Below are 16,637 nucleotides of genomic sequence, written 5' to 3'. Positions count from 1 at the left end.
CATAGAGTAAACATCTTAGTAATATATTAAAATGAATGTAAGTGGAGGTTAAAATTACATTACTGTGAAACTCATCTTCCAACTCTAAGTTAAGCTTTGGAGATTTGTATTAGTGGTTAACTGTTAAGAGCTTTGAAAACACTGCACATTTCTGTACAAGCCAGAATTATTATTTCTTTGTAACTTATTATTCAATTTGGCAGTTGCTTTTGATTTGTTGGATTGATAACATGGTATATTATATTTACATAGTTTGAAACTATTCATTTCTACACACTATTTTTTTTTTAATCATCTGCTAGATAAAACATACAATAAAACTACCTGTGCTAAAATTTGGAGAAAGTTTAGGTCCTGTTTAAAAAAAAAAGTATTAATAATCATTGACTACATATATGATAAAAGTGCTTATTTTGGTTTACTTAGATAATGCTGCAGTTGGTGGAAATGATAAACATTTAAAGTATTAACACCCTGTGAATGCGTTGAATTTAAGAGAATAAACATTTTGTAAAAATCACTTGGTAAGGATTATAAACTTAATTTAACAATGTGTCACAGATGTAGGCTTGTATTACTTGTATGCTTGTGTGTGATTTACTCTTAGTCCACCAACTTTAGAAATCTAAAGGTTCTAATTGAAACACAAGAAAGGAGCCTTCTTTTGGAAGAAAACAAGTGTGTTTTTGCTTTTCCTCCGATAATTATTGAAAGTAGAAATTTAATTTAAAGACATGACCATTTTTTACTTTTTTATAGAATACAGTGTTTTTAATTTAATTTGCCTCATTACTTCTAATATTTTCCATTTGATGGGATGTATAGGGAAGAGTGTGTGTGTGTGTGTGTGTGTGTGTGCGCATTATATATGTATTTACAGTATGTATTTAGCATTTATTTTATTACGGCAGATTTAAGGTTTGTCTCTAAATGGTGCCCATGAGTTGTGTGAAACTGTTGGATTTTTTTCCCAGCATTACTCTGTAACTGATGAGAGTTGGCATTCAGTGTAGTTCTACTATTTATTTGGTTCTTTAGTTGGAGGAATTTAAATATCAAATATTTCTTTTCACCCTTATGACTTAACATTTCCTTGGGCTGTTGGAGGCCAAAAGTAGATATAAATGGTATCAAATGTTGGCACACTGATTTTCTACCATAGTTTTTACTGCATGAAGAGAAAAGAGTCACCGAAGTTCATCACCTTGCGCTTCATAGACAAGGTCCATAGAGACATTGCAAAACCTTTCTCCATTTTCTATCCTGATAATTAAGGTTTTTATAATATCTAGGGCCTGTTTCTAATCTGAGTAATTTCAGTTTTGCCAAACATGGACATTGGCATTTAAAACAGTGATCCATCTAAATTTTTTTCAACTGGATTTTGGAGGAAGATAAGACCTTTTAGTAACGTGGGTTTATTTTTGTCATCTTTTTTGTGACCGGCGCTCAGCCAGGGAGTGCACCGATCATCCTTATATAGGATCTGAACCCGCGGCGGCGGGAGCGTCGCCGCGCTGCTAGCGCAGCACGCTACCGAGTGCGCCACGGGCTCAGCCCTATTTTTGTCATCTTATATGCTCAGTTTGCAGGTGATCAAATGACATGCAGAATTCTGATTTATTTTTTTGTTCCTAAAATTAAGGTAGCTTGAATATTATTTCACATTCCTTTTTCTTTTAAAATAACCAGGTTTGCTTTGCAACAGGCTTAAAGATGGAATGTTAGCATCTTCGCTAGTGTAAATGAGAAGAAGAAAATTGCTGGAACAGAAAATAGTATTTAAGGCTGGATGGTTAGCTCAGTTGGTTAGAGCACAGCCTTAAACACCAAGGTCATGGGTTCAGATCCCTGTACCGGCCAGCTGCCAAAAAAAAAAAATGGTATTTAAAACTTAACTGAACACTTTCTTATTAGTTATGGCCTTAATAATTAGTCTCTTGGCTTAAATGTCCACTGGTTTTACTTTGATGCAGTTGAACAACACTGGGATTAAGTCTCTGATATTTGTGTTGGCAATATATATTAACTACATTTCAAAAGTACCAGTTTTTTGTTTTTTTACAGAAAAGATAAAACTCAAAAGAGGACAGTGTATTTCTTTTGAGGGGTTTTTATAAATTCTTAACTATAATATATGATGGGTTTTTTCTAATTTTTTATATTTCCTTACAATTTGGTGGCCATTAATTTAACTTTAGGCTTTTTGGCATATGCTGATGTAGTTAGTCGGAGCTTCCAAGAGATAACATAGACATTTCAGTTTTCATTAGCTGAATGAGGACATTTTAAGAGGTTAAAAGAGAATTTGTTTTCAAGTTGAAAGTAAATTCTCTTTTAAAATTCACCTGATTATTGAATAACTTAAAGTTTATTTTTAGAAGCTGAGAACTTTTTATGAATCTTTGAGTAGTGAGTTCCTAAAAGTGTAACTCAGATATCAACAGGCTGTGTTTTTATTTTCAATTTTGCAGGACAACCCTTAGTTTATTGTAAAGAAATACCCACATGAACTTTTTTTGTTTTGTTTTTACCTGACTCAGGTGTCCCTTGAGTGACATCTCTTTAAGTGCTCGGGGGTGGGAGTCAGAACCAGTTACCTGGCTTCTATTTTGTCCATTTGTTTAGGTTCATTCCTGTTGTCAAAACTGTCCCCCTAAAAAATGGTGTGACATGCTCATGCATAAAATGTTAAAATGAGTACATCCTTGTATTTGTATTTGTTTTCAACATTGCCAAGGTGCTATGGGAAATTAAAGTAACAAAATTAGAAAAAAATAAAATTATTAAAAAGCAGGTCTGGTTTCCTTTTCTCCAGGTGGTGTATGTCTACTGACTACTTCTGTGTTTACTTTTTGATAATTTTATGTTTCCCACTCTAGTTTCATCGTTATTTTGGTTTCAGCTGGGTATTTGGGGGGAGGGAGGATATTTCTTCATAAAATGAGGGCAGAGAGCCAGAAGATTCAGCTTTATGATTCTGGGATTTTCTTTTAACTCTTCTAGTGTCAGAGTGAGTTAGGGGGAGAAAAATCACAGGGCAATGTGTAGCTTGAGAATTTTTCCTTCATGGGGCAGATTATGGCCTGATTTGACAATGTGAGTATCAGAGCAAGCTAAAGGGGTTTTAAGGTCTTTTTAAAGGAAAAGTTTACTGGGGAATTTAAAGGGAATTTTAATGAATCTTATTTTTATTTTTTTAGCTTTTTAAGGAAAAATGGAAAAGCTGAGTAAATTTCTTGCTTTTTAACAGCTGTTATCTGTAAATTAATGTGACAGCTCAACATTTATTGAATATAATATGTTGCTAAAAAGCACTAGAGTGGCGTTTTCATGGCTGCTAATATTGTAGTTTATTCTTGAATTATGGTAGCAACCTAGGTCTTTTAAATATGGCCTAAATTGAAATTATAATCTCTAATTCTCAGAAACATTTACTATTCTACCATGTTATATGATATGGATATGTTTGTGAATAATGTACATTAATGTAACATTTAATGTGACCATTCACTTTTATAATTACTTGCTCACTAAGTGGCATTGCCCTTTAGCTAAAACCTTTAATTTGCTAATGAGCAGTTATTTTAATGAAGATGGCCCAATGTCAGCAAAGTGGTCCCAGTGAGGACAGATTTACAGGGGTTGAGTGCTAACAAAGCCTTAGGGGCTTTATGTCAGTGTACTAGTGAGTTTTATATGGCCAAGAGAGATGGGTGCATAGCTTAAATTTCATGTCAGGAATGCAGTATAATTGTGTATTATTTTTAGTGAACTAATGACCAGATTGGTAAATTCATAAACAGGCTTTTGAGTTGTACTTAAATTGGATGGATTTGTCAAGGATCTTATCACAGGTATCTTATGTTTACCTATATTTCTTTTTAGAATAACCTAAATATCATAACTCCAAGTTTTATTTTTCATTATATACCTGAAGGTAATTTAAATTTTTGTGAAAAGTTTAACAGTTAAGTACTGAATTGTGAATTCTCTTAAATGAAATAAAAACTATTGAGTGTCTTTAGTTTGTTTGCAGGTTCAAAGGCACAGAGGGGTTTTCGCTTTCTTTATGCTGCTCCCAAATAAGGACACCCAGTTTCTTCTGGTCTTGTGGAAAGGAGCTACTTAAGCTTTATTTTTTAAGATTCATTTTTTAGTAGCTGTCCTGCAGGTTTTTGAAGTTGTTATATTTCTCTCCTGTTTTCATGATGTACCTACTTTATCAAACTTAATGAACCATAGTAGGACTCCAGCCTCCGTATATTATTACAGTGGCTGTTATTTGTTTTTACACACTTGTATTTTGAATGATGTATCTAAATTCTAATTTTGATATTTTGCATTTTAAATTCTGCCTAAACAAATAATTATCATCTTGACTTATCAAAATGGAGGGTATTGACTTAGCATTGGAGATAATCGTGACAGATGGAGAATTCATTCAACCAATATTTATCATGATGATCCTAAATAGGATTCCTGCCTTCATGGTGCTTAGCATGAAAAAGTCATAAATTATTTCAAAATTAGCAGTAGTAAATAATGACAGCTGGAATTTGAATATGTAGGGTTGGCGTGGGGGATGGTGTAGGGATGGAATACTTCCTTGAGAAAATGAGAGAACAGATACCTGAAGGAGTAGGAGTTAATTAGGTGAGCAGGAGGGGTGTGTTCCAGATGAAGGAATAATCTATACCACTGTGGTGCACTGGAAGAATTATAGGGCCCTGCAGCTACAGCTTCTTCCAAGATGAGGCTGGAGAAATAGGTAAGAGCCAGACTCCTGGCATTTCAAGGGTGTACATTATGGAGAAAAAGTGGGAGACCAGTTAGGCTATACCTGATAATGGTACAGCTGGAGCAAAGTGGAAGATCTGAATGATATATAGAAGTATAATCAATGAGGCACTGAAGATGACTCTTGTTTTTGTGTCTTGTGGAAATGGATGAATGTTTGTGGTTGTTTGTGTCATTCACTGACTGGATACATTGGCAAAGAATCTTTTTATGGGGAGGGAAAGATTAACTCACACTGAACCAAAATCAATCCTTTCAAGTCCAAGAGTTCATCTCTAGGGTGGTTTTAATTAGATTACATTTGCTTTTATTTAATTTTAAAAGTGACTGTTACGGATGGGACCAAAAATTATTTGGTTTATATTTGCCACCTTTTCTCTACCTTGATTGTTGCATCTTTAATTCTAGTTATCCTCTTCCCTACCTGGACAGTCTCCAACCCAGCAACTATTGTGCTAAGCACTTAACATACTTTCAGTCCTCAACAATAATGTCTGACATGTACTGGAGGAATAGAAGTATTAAGCTTGACTAAAAAAAATTCTTTTTGTTACCAACTTGCCATTTTCCTGTGGATCCCTAAAAGACTGACAATTCATGCCTGCCTAAGGAAACTAGTTTTGTCTTAGAAGTTAATGCAACACCCCCATAAACATATCTTTAACATTATAGAATTTGCATGTCTATCAAACCTATTCCCCCACCTCGTCCCATAACCATAGCAGACTCTGCAACTCATCTTGGTATATTCAGGCAAGTAATTTAATTCAACTTGTTTACATATACATAAAATTAGGGAGTAATAACATCTGGACCCCTGCCCACAGCCAAGCACACTGCCAGCATCTTGGGGCCTTGCCCAGGGACTCAGGGCATGGAGTTGGGGACCAGACCCCCCCAACCAAGCACACCACCAGCGCCAAAGAGCATGCCAAAAACATCACATCCATGTGGCTGGACCACCACAGCCACCACAGTAACTACGGCTGCCATGAAAGTGGCTAGATGTCACAACCACCATGCAGATGGTCCACCAGCCTCTGGAGTACATTGACACAAGGAGAGTCACCAGCAGAGACCAAAGAAAAGAATAGGATGTCTCTCTCCACAAAGCCCATTCCAGAGTGACAAGAAGCATCTGCTCTATGATAATATTGGGGGACATGAACACACCTTTTAGTAGTGGACAGATCATCTAGACAACAAAACTACAGAGTAACCATTACTCTTTCAGGGGGAGAGAAGAAATCTAGGGTTATCTGTGGTGGGAGGGAGGAGGGAAAGGTGGATAGGGAGAGATTGGACAAGGGACATAATAAGTACAATTTGTAACAATATACATGCTAGTAATATTGATTTGATCAACATATGTCAACATTGAATCCCAAAAATATGTATAATCAATTATGATTCAATAAAAAATAATAAAATTAGGGAGTAATAACAAATACTCTGAAAAGTCCCAGATGTAAACATTTTTAGTTAAAAAAATTTTTTTTTCGTGTAGTTGCATCTTACCACTCATTTTCTTGTGGATGTATGGCTATTTGTGTGGCATGATACTAATTTTTCCTCAGTATTCAAATCTTCAGAAAATGCTGACGCATTAATTTTCCATGACCTTATTTGTTCCATTTATGACCATTTTTATCTTAAATATCATAAGCCAAGGTGCTATGCTAGGTGCAAAGGATGCTAAAATTATAAATGTCTACACTTAATAACTGTAAAGTCAAGTATTATAAGCCAAAATTTGGCTATAAAGTGTTTTGAATGTTTTTTATGCTATTAGGAATACACAGGATAGAGTGATTAGCCCTCCTAGTGGGGAACTCAAAATTGAGTCTTGATCAGTATGTGTTGGCTAGATAAAGAAAGGGCATACTAGCTAAGACAAGGCAAGTGAAGGAAAAGAGTCATGACAAGTGGGAAATTCAGCCTAATAGTTTCTAATAGGTGGAGCATAGATTTCAATAGAGTGTCAATAGAAAAGGTGAAGCGTTTCATGGTTAGTGAAGTCATGATCAATTGTATGCTAAGAAAATGGGGTTTGGGTACTGGCCAGTTCATATCTCCATACGAGTCAGTCACAAAAAATTAAAAAGAAAATGGGTTTTTACTTGCTTCTGTAGGCAATGGACATAGAATATCTTTAAGTAGAGGATTAATATGGTAAGACTTGAACAATGAGATAGATGCAGGAAACAATATTCAGCAAAAGAATCATAATGTCTTATGGTAGAACAACACTATATATCACCTAAAATTTTGTATTGCTGTTATATGTCAAAAATGTTGGAAAGGCGAGTTAGATTGACATGTAGAGAGTGATACTTTTATTTACAATTTCAAAATTATATATTGTTTATGGATACATACATCTAGTAAAAGTACAAAAATGTACTAATATGCTTGGGAGTGATACCAACTTCCTTCTAATTAACCATCTTTGGGGTAGAGGGGGGTGAATAACATTAGGGATGCATCTATAGGGCCTTCTGTATCTATAATGTCTTAAAAAGTTTTAAAGCAGAAATGAAAACTTATTTGTTAAATTTAGGTGGTGAGATGGGTACACAGGTGTAATTCTCTACATTTGGAAATGTTTTCAAATAAAAACAATTTTTAAAAATATAAAGGGGATTTCTGGTTTCCAGTCTAGCAGATAAGAACCTTGGAAGTTGCCACTCGATCCTAAAGAGTAAAAAACTGAGCAAACTGAAAAATCAAGTAATTCTTAGGTCCATAAGAGAAGTGAGGTCACAGGGCAAAGTGTTGCTCCCAAAATTGGAGAGATGGGCATATAAGAGCATCACAACTTACCAGAGCAGAAACCCATGAGCAGAAACCTCCACAGGAACCAGTGCTGGGGTAGAGAAATCTAAACTGTAATTGTTGAATTGCTGGATGCTCAGTATGGAAAAGTCAGAGAGAGAAAAACTCCAAGAGGACCCAGTCATCAGGGCCCTCGCTTTTGTGAGTTATACCTCCTGGATTTCTACTGGGTTCTCACAATGAATATCGGACAGAGGAAGGGGTGGGATCCCTTCCTGCTTCTGGCAGGGGAGAGGGGGAAAAGGAGCCATTTTGAAATATTCCAGAGCATCCTGTTCTTAACAAGGCCTGTCCTCAGGAGAAACTATTTAACTGAAGCCTAGCTGAGCTGAGGGAAGGGAAATGCTCAATTCCAGCCAGCTCTAGCCTTCCACATGAAGGACAGGAAATACCCAAATGTAGCCCACTCAAGCCATCCTGTCCTACATAAGAGGATGGGGTGGGGAGGGGGTGTTTGAGAGGCATGTGAAGTTCATAGTCCAGAGGCTCAGACTCACTAAAAGACCTAATCATAGGAATATAGAATCCTTTCCTTCCCTCCACATGTTACCAGCACATTACTAAAAGCATATTTACAGCAGTTCCTTTTACCCAGTACAGCATGTCCTGCTATCATGAAAAAATTACAAGGCATGCTGAAAGGCAAAGCACAATTTGAAGAAACAAAGCAAGCATCAGACATTACAGGGATGTTGGAATTATCTGACCAGGTATTCAAAACAGCAGTGATTAATATGATAAGGGCTGTAATGGATAAAGTAGACAGCATGCAAGAACAGATGCACAATGTAAGCAAAGAGATGGAAATTCTAAGAACCAAAAAGTAATGCTAGAGATCAAAAACACTTAGCGAGTCTGGTCAGTTAGCTTAGTTGGTTACAGCATGGTGTTATAACACCAAGATCAAGAGTTTGGATCCCTGTACTGGCAAGCCACCAAAAATACCTCACAGAAATGAATAATGCTTCTGATGGGCTTATAAGTAGACAGGACATGTCTGAGGAAAGAATCTCTGAGCTTGAGGATATCTCAATAGAAATCTCCAAAACTGAAAATCAAAGGGAAAAAGACTGGAGGAAAAACAATATATTAGAACTGTGAAGGCAGGTGTGTGGCTCACTCGGGAGTGTGAGGTGGTAATGACGCGAAGGCCACGGGTTCAGATCCTACATAGGGGTTGGCTCACTGGCTGAGCGTGGTGCTGACAACACCAAGTCAAGGGTTGAGATCCCCTTATCGGTCATCTTTTAAAAAAAGAACTGTGAGACAGTATATGCTAATGGGAATACCAGAAGGGGAAGAGAGAAAGAAACATAAAAAGATCCAAAGTCAGTCATCTAAGTTTCCATAAAAGCAAATTAAAACCAAAGTAAGTTGAAGAAAAATAATAAAACTTAGAGCAGAAGTAAATGAAATTGGAACAAAAAATCAATAAAATCACCAAAACCAGGGCTGGCCCGTCACTCACTTTGGAGAGTGTGGTGCTGTTACCACCAAGGCCATGGGTTTGGATCCCATATAGGGATGGCCGGTTTGCTCACTTCAGAGAGTGTGGTGCTGACAACACCAAGTCAAGGGTTAAGATCCCCCTACCGGTCATCTTTTTTAAAAAATAAAAATAAAATAAAATCACCAAAACCAAAAAGCTCGTTCTTTGAAAAATCGATAAGCCTCTAGCCAGGCTAACTAAGGGGGAGGAGGGGGAAGAGGGGGAGAAAGACACAAATTACTAATATTAGAAATGAAAGAGGGTACATTACTACAGATCCCTTGGACATTAAAAAGATAATAAAGGAATAGTATGAACAACTCTATGCCCACAAATTTGGTAACCTAGACAAAATGGACTACTTCTTTGAAAGACAATCAGTCAAAACTTACAAAGAAGAAATTTGCAATTTTAATAGGTATGTATCAAATAAATTGAATCAATAATTAATAACCCATCTGTCAGTCTATTTGGGCTGCTATAACAAAATAACATATACTGGGTGGCTCATAAACAGAAATTTATTTCTCAGTTCTGAAGGATAGGAAGTCCAAGGTCAAGGTGCTTGCTGATTCAGTGTCTAGTAAGGGCTCTCTTCCTGGTTCACAGAGGACACCTTCTCACTGTGTCTTCACATGGTGGAAGAAGCAAACAAACTCTCTAGGGTCTCTTATAAGGGCACTATTCCCATTCAGCCCTCATGACCTAATCACCCCCAAAAGTCCCCACCTCCTAATGCCGTCATCTTGGGGTTAGGATTTTAACATATGAATTTGGGGAGGACACAAACATTCAGACCATAGTACTTCCAAAACAAAAAGCATGGGGCTTAGATGGGTTCCCTGTGGAATTTCACCAAACATTTTAGGAAGAAATTATACCAATTATGTACAATTTCTTTCAGAAGATAAAAGCAGAGGGAACACTTCTTAACTCATCCTATGTTCTATTTTCCCCAAACTTTTTGAAGTACCCTTGTACATACTCAAAGTGGGACTTTAACTTAACACACATCAGAAACTGGTAAAAGTCAGAACAAAAATTAATAAGGATATAAATGTTTTGAACATAAACATTAACATTTGCCCCTGTAGACATATAGAACATAGCACCCAATGAAGAATATATTTTGCCTACATGTGAAACAAAATTGACCACATGCTAGATCACAAAAGAAAAACCATACTTCAGTGTATATATTTGCATTTTTCTGATCAGAGGCAAATAAGCTGAAATAAGTTTTAAAAAATGTTGGGAGGGAATAGAAAACCTGAATGACTAATAACCACTAAACAAATATTTCCTCATATCTTCCCTACTACCATATTCTAGAAAATGACACCAGATTTACATAGTTTTGCAGGTGAGTATTTCCAAAATTTCAAAGAACAGATACGTCTTGTTTTTTACAATTGTTTATAGAACAGAGGAAGGCAGAAACCTACTTAGCTCATTTTAATAGGCTAGTAGAATTTCCATGCCAAAACAGGAGGAGGACAAATAATAATGGGCCAATGACCAATGTCATTTATGAACATAGATTTTTAAAAATCCTAAAGAAAACAGCAGATTTAATTCATTATTAAATTTTTTAGAAGCCCTTAATAACCAATTAGGATTTATCTCTAGAATGTAAGCATGGTCCAACAATAGGAAAACACACTAACAGAGTTAAAGAAGAAAACAATGCAATCGTTGGTACAAAAAGGACATATTAAAAAATTAGAGCTCAAGAAAAACTCACAAGCTATAAATAGAAAGAAATGTCCTGAATGTGAAAACATCTCTCTCTTAAACCTGGAGCAGACCTTATACCTCATTGTGAAACCTTGGACACATTCCCAATAAGTCAGGAAACAGGAGCAGATGCTTCCTACCACTATTTCATTCATTGATCTGGTCCTGTCCAATGTATTAAGTCAAAAAATTGAAACATCCATCAACGTTCTGCCAGTTGGCTCTGTTAGTTAGAGGTTGGTGTTATAACACCAAGATCAAGGGTTCAGATCCCTGTATCAGCCAGCCACCAAAACAACTAAAACAACAAACAGAAACATCGACCAAAGATGAATGGATTAAAAATAAATGTGGTTTATATGCAAAATGGAATAGTACTCAGCTATATATTAAAAAAAAAAAAGGGGGTATCCTACCATTTGCAGCAATATGGATGGAACTGGAAACCATCATGTTAAGTGAGGTAAATCAGGCACAGAAAGGCAAACACCACATGATCTCACTCATATGTGGAATCTTAAACAAACAAAAATTTGTTCTCACAGAAGTAGAGAGTAGAATGGTGGTTACCAGAGGCCAGAAGGGGAGAAGAAGGGGTGGACTAATATCTACAGAACTATGCTATCTACCCTAAGTGAATCCATTGTGCAGTATATGCACATATTGAAATAACATACTGTACCCTACAAATATGTACAAGTAAATGTTAAAATATTTTGAATAAAAAACAAAATAGAAACAAGGTAAAAAGAGTTGGAAAGGAAGAAATCAACTTATTTACTGACAATGATTACCAACATAGAAAACCCAGGAGAAACCATAGAAAACTTAGATTTGATATGGAATCAACAAGGTTATTTGATACCAGAGCAATGTAAAGAATAGCTTTCCAGTTTACAATTAGATATGTAACACAGGATTTCAAAACTTGTTTAGTAACTGTGGGGCAGTAGGGCTAAAGAATACGGAAAATCAAAGCTTTTCTATTCACTAGTATCCAATCACAAAAGGTAAGTTTTTAAAATCCCCTTTACAGTAGCAATAATCTCTTTAAAGTATTTAGGAATAACTTGCAAATGCTATGTAAAACCTTTTGGGGGGGGGGCGGGAGGCTTTTGGTTGGTTTTCTTAATTATTTTATTTATTATTTGGGGGGCAGCTGGCTGAATCCTTGACCCTGGTGTTGAAACACCAGGCTCTAACCAAATGAGCTAATTGGCCAGCTGATGTAAGACATATGAGCAAAATTAAAAACTTTATTGAAGGACATAGAAACAATGAGTGTATTAAATGAAGATAACATTTGACACGTGAGAAGCCTTCATTGAAAGATATCAATTTCCCTCTAATTAATCTATAAATTCAAAGCAATTCCAATTATAATCCCAACAATTTTACTTTTTATGGAACTTGACAGGCTAATCCTAAAATTCTTATACTGAGAATTGCTAAGAAAATTGCTCAGATCTTTTGTTCTCCACTTTGGAGAACAGCAGAAAGTTGGAGGTCTATTGGCACAAGTCTAGACCAGTGGTTCTTAAAGTTTGATCTCCAGGCCAGCAGAATGACCTAGGAACTTGTCAGAAATGCAAATTCTTGAGCCGCACCCCAGACCTGCTAAATCAGAACCTCCGGGGGTAAGGCACAGCAATCTGTGTATTAACAAGTGTCCTTCAGGTGATTCAGATACACACTAGCATTTGAGAATTTACTGAGCTAGACAAATAGATCAGTGGTATAATGGAGAGTATCAGAAACTGACTTATGCATAAATGGAACTTAATTTTGGCAGAATGCTATTTCAAATCAGCAAAGAAAAGATCAAATATTCAAAAATTAGTACTGGGGGGCAGGCTGGTTAGCTCAGATAGAGCATGGCCTTGTAACACCAGCATTAAGGAGTTGGAGTTCCCATACCAGGCAGTTGCCAAAAAATAAATAATATAAAATAAAATATAGTTTTCAAAAAAAGTACTAGGGCAATGTATTCACTAATTGGAATGAAATAAAGTAGATCATATGTGTATTAAAGACAAGTATGAAAAGCAAAAATTTGTGGTTGCGGGCATGGGACTTGGGCAGGATGTGGGTGGGGATCAGAAGGATGGCTGGGGTGAAGGCCTTGCCCAAGATGGATAGCCGGATTCCTTACAATAACTACCCGTGGTTTTCCTGCCTGCTATGAGAATCTCCCAGCATGGATTCCTCCTCATGAGAGAGTGCACCACCCAGACTACAACAAAGCGTTGACCCAGTTTCTATCCTGAATTGTCGCATTGAAGAGGGCTCCTGGAGCTCAACTTGGGATTTAACATCCGAGCAGGAAAGGTCTCCCAGCTAGACATCTTCATCTCCAAGGTAATTCCTGTTGCACATCGAGCAGGACTTCAGGAAGGGGACCAAATTCTAGCTATGAATGATGTGGATTTCCAAGATACTGAGCACAGCAAGGCTGTTGAGATCCTGAAGACAGCCTGTGAAATCAGCATGCATGTCTGCTGCTTTCTCTACAATTAGCATCACCAAAAAGAGAGGACTGTGCATTAGAGAGTTGCGGCCCATAGTCCTTCATGTGAAATCTTCCAGGAAAAGCTGGCTGGGCCCCAAGGAAGCCACTTGGGAAATTCTACTTTTCAGTCCCTCCCTGGCATAAGTGGCGTGAGGCGGATGCGGACACAGCTAGCCAACTGCATTACCCAAACTGTACTGCACTTTTAGTTGCCTAGTTTTCTAGATGAGCTTCATTCCCTGAAAGGAGGAGGATGATGATGTCTAGGTATAACCTAGCCTCTGGGGAACCCAGCTAGAAAATGCAAATGACATCTATTGAATACCATGTGCTAAGGTCTTACACACATCACACTGTTTTAATTGTAGAAATCAGTAGAAAAAAGAATCTCGGGGACCTCCCATCTGATTTGCCTGGCCATCTCATCAGAGCCCTCATACACTTTGGAGACTCCAATGAGACCCTGTTTTTGCCCTTTCCTCCTCCTATCCTCTCCCCAAAAAGTAAAACACAATGTTGGAAAAAAAGAAAAGAAAAAATGTAAAACATTCGGAAGAAAATATAGAACATCTTTAACCTTGAAGTAGGGAAACGTTTTTAAAACAAGGTATAAAAAATGCCAATCATGAAGGAAAAGATAGTAAAAATGCCTACATTAAAAATTAAAATTTCTGGGGCCGAGCCCGTGGCGCACTTGGTAGAGTGCTGCGCTGGGAGCGTGGCGACGCTCCCGCCGCGGTTCGGATCCTATATAGGACTGACCGGTGCACTCACTGGCTGAGTGCCGGTCACGAAAAAACGACAAAAAAAAAAAAAAAAAAAAAAAAAATTAAAATTTCTGGGCCGGCCTGTGTCTCACTCGGGAGAGTGCGGTGCTCATAACACCAAGGCCACGGGTTCGGATCCCATATAGGGATGGCCGGTTAGCTCACTGGCTGAGCGTGGTGCTGACAACACCAAGTCAAGGGTTAAGATCCCCTTACCGGTCATCTTTAAAAAAAAATAAATAAATAAAATTTCTGTAGAAAAAGAAGCCATAACTAAAGTAAAGCAACAATAGCAAAAACACGACATAGCTGAAGATAACTGCAACACATTATACCATATGGAGGATTCACATAAAAATTTTTCTACAAAACAATAAGAAAAAGATAACCCAAAGGAAAAAAAGAGCAAGGTTGTAAAGGACAATTCACTGACATGGGAATCCAAGAGGTAACAAACAAACTCAGCTTCTCTAATAATCAGGGAATTGCAAATCGTATCTTATATATCACTTCACAGCGATTATACTGACATTTTAACAATGTTGTAATACCAGGGACAGTGCGCTGCAGAGCACTGGGAACCCTCACAGATTTCTGGTGAGTGTATTAACTGCTACAGCTTTGGAAAGCTATTTGGCAAGATGTAGTACAGGTAAAGATGATCAATCTCAATGACCTAGGTATATGAAATTCTCACATATGTACTCAAGAAGATGTGTGCAAAAATGTTCTTGCAACTCTGTAACAGCAAAAAACAAAAACAAAACCAAAATTCTTAAATGTCCAACAGGAATAAATTATAGTATATTCTTACAATGAAATACCAATCAGCAGTTAAAATGAATCATCTAGAACTACATGTAGCTGCAGAGGAATGTGTATAATATGATGCTATGACCATAAACTTGATAAACATGCAGAAGATACTATACATTTTTATAGCTATGTTGTTTACTACATTTTTATAGCTATGTTGTTTACTACATATACAAGGGTAGTTCAAAATGTTCATGGAAAAATAGATTTAAAAGATAATGTGAATCTTTTCATGAACTTTTTGAAGACCCCTCGTATGTGTAGTAAAAGTATAAAATCCTGCAGGGGATAAAAGGATTCACAGGGGCTTAAATTCCCTTGTGACATTTTTTTCTTGTAACAAATATGACGTGGTAAATGTTAATATTTCTTAAAGCAGTGTGATAGGTAGCCATTTGTTTGTTTATATTACTCTCTATACTTAACTGTGTGTCAGAAATATTTTGTAATTTTCCCCCAGTACTTCTTTAAGCAAACGTTTTATTTTAGAATGGTTTTAAATTTACCAAAAAGTTGCAAAGATAGTACAGAGCATTCCTGTATACCCTTCAACTAGTTTCCACTATTGTTAACATCTTACATTACTATGGTACGTTACTCACAACTAAGAAACCAGCATTGGTACACAATTCTTAACAACTCCACAGCTTATGTGGATTTCATTAGTTTTTCTCTAATGTCCTTTTCTGTTCCAGGATCCCATCCAGGATCCCAGCGTTACTTGTAGCCATTACGTCTCCTTATACTCTTCTGGTCTGTGACAGTTTCTCCACTTTTTTTTTTTTTTTAATGATCTTGACAGCTTTGAGGAGAACTGGTCAAATATTTTGTAGAACGTCTCTCAACTTGGGTTTTTGGGTTAAACTATCACTGCATATTTCGGAGGAGAACCTTCTTCCTAATATTTTTCTAAACCTTACTAAGTTGAGGAGAACCTATGGTACTATGCTTCCTCTGTTTGCCCCGTGGTTTCAGATGGACTTAAGAACATAAAAATCTCTCCATTAATTATGAGATGTTGGTTCATATCACAAAACGTTTCTTTTGTAGAATGGCTTTCAGTTTACACGAATCTTTCTTATGTAAGTTTCAATTGTAGGAAGGTTTTGTGAAACTTACATTTTCCCGGTGTTCCATCTGGGGGTACAAGCCAGAACCTATTAACATGAATGCAGAGATTTTGTTACCTCTACCTGCAAGTGTGAGACTCCCTAACAAGATTCTACCCCTGTTCTTCACCCAACTCAGGCACTTTTGGGTTTTCCTAGGAGGCAGATCACAAATCATTCCAGATTGCTGCTTTTGCCACCACTGTCAGGACTCCATGACTGTCCCGGTGTTCTAAGCTTTTGCTTGCCAGCATTGCCACTGCCACTCTCTTCTGAGAATGTAATTATCCAATAACTTAGCCAAGTTCTCAGGATTCTCCTCATATGTCTCTCTTATCAGAATTCCCAGGATTCTCCCCTCCACCCCTACAGCTGGCTTCCCTTCAGATCCCTTGGCTGGGACTAGGTTACATGCCAAGGCCTAGTGACAAAGGAGGCTGAGTGTCTGGTATTTTCAGCCTCTATGGTGGTGGGTGGGCTCTCTAGACAAAATACAAAGGTAGAGAAATAAGCTTTGGGTAGACAAATCACAACCTCAGCTACAACCCATTCATTTGTGGCAAACTTTTATTCCA

General features: G+C 37.1%; 1 pseudogene; it reads left to right on the top strand.

Moving 5' to 3' along the window:
* The first annotated feature begins 12,992 nt into the window (after positions 1 to 12,992).
* LOC134391569 (PDZ domain-containing protein 11-like) lies at positions 12,993 to 13,408 on the top strand (annotated as a pseudogene).
* The last annotated feature ends 3,229 nt before the right edge of the window (positions 13,409 to 16,637 follow it).

The sequence above is a fragment of the Cynocephalus volans genome, chromosome 12 (assembly GCF_027409185.1).
Source record: "Cynocephalus volans isolate mCynVol1 chromosome 12, mCynVol1.pri, whole genome shotgun sequence".
Classification (NCBI taxonomy): Eukaryota; Metazoa; Chordata; class Mammalia; order Dermoptera; family Cynocephalidae; genus Cynocephalus; species Cynocephalus volans.
This window is presented reverse-complemented; position numbering and strand designations above follow the sequence as displayed.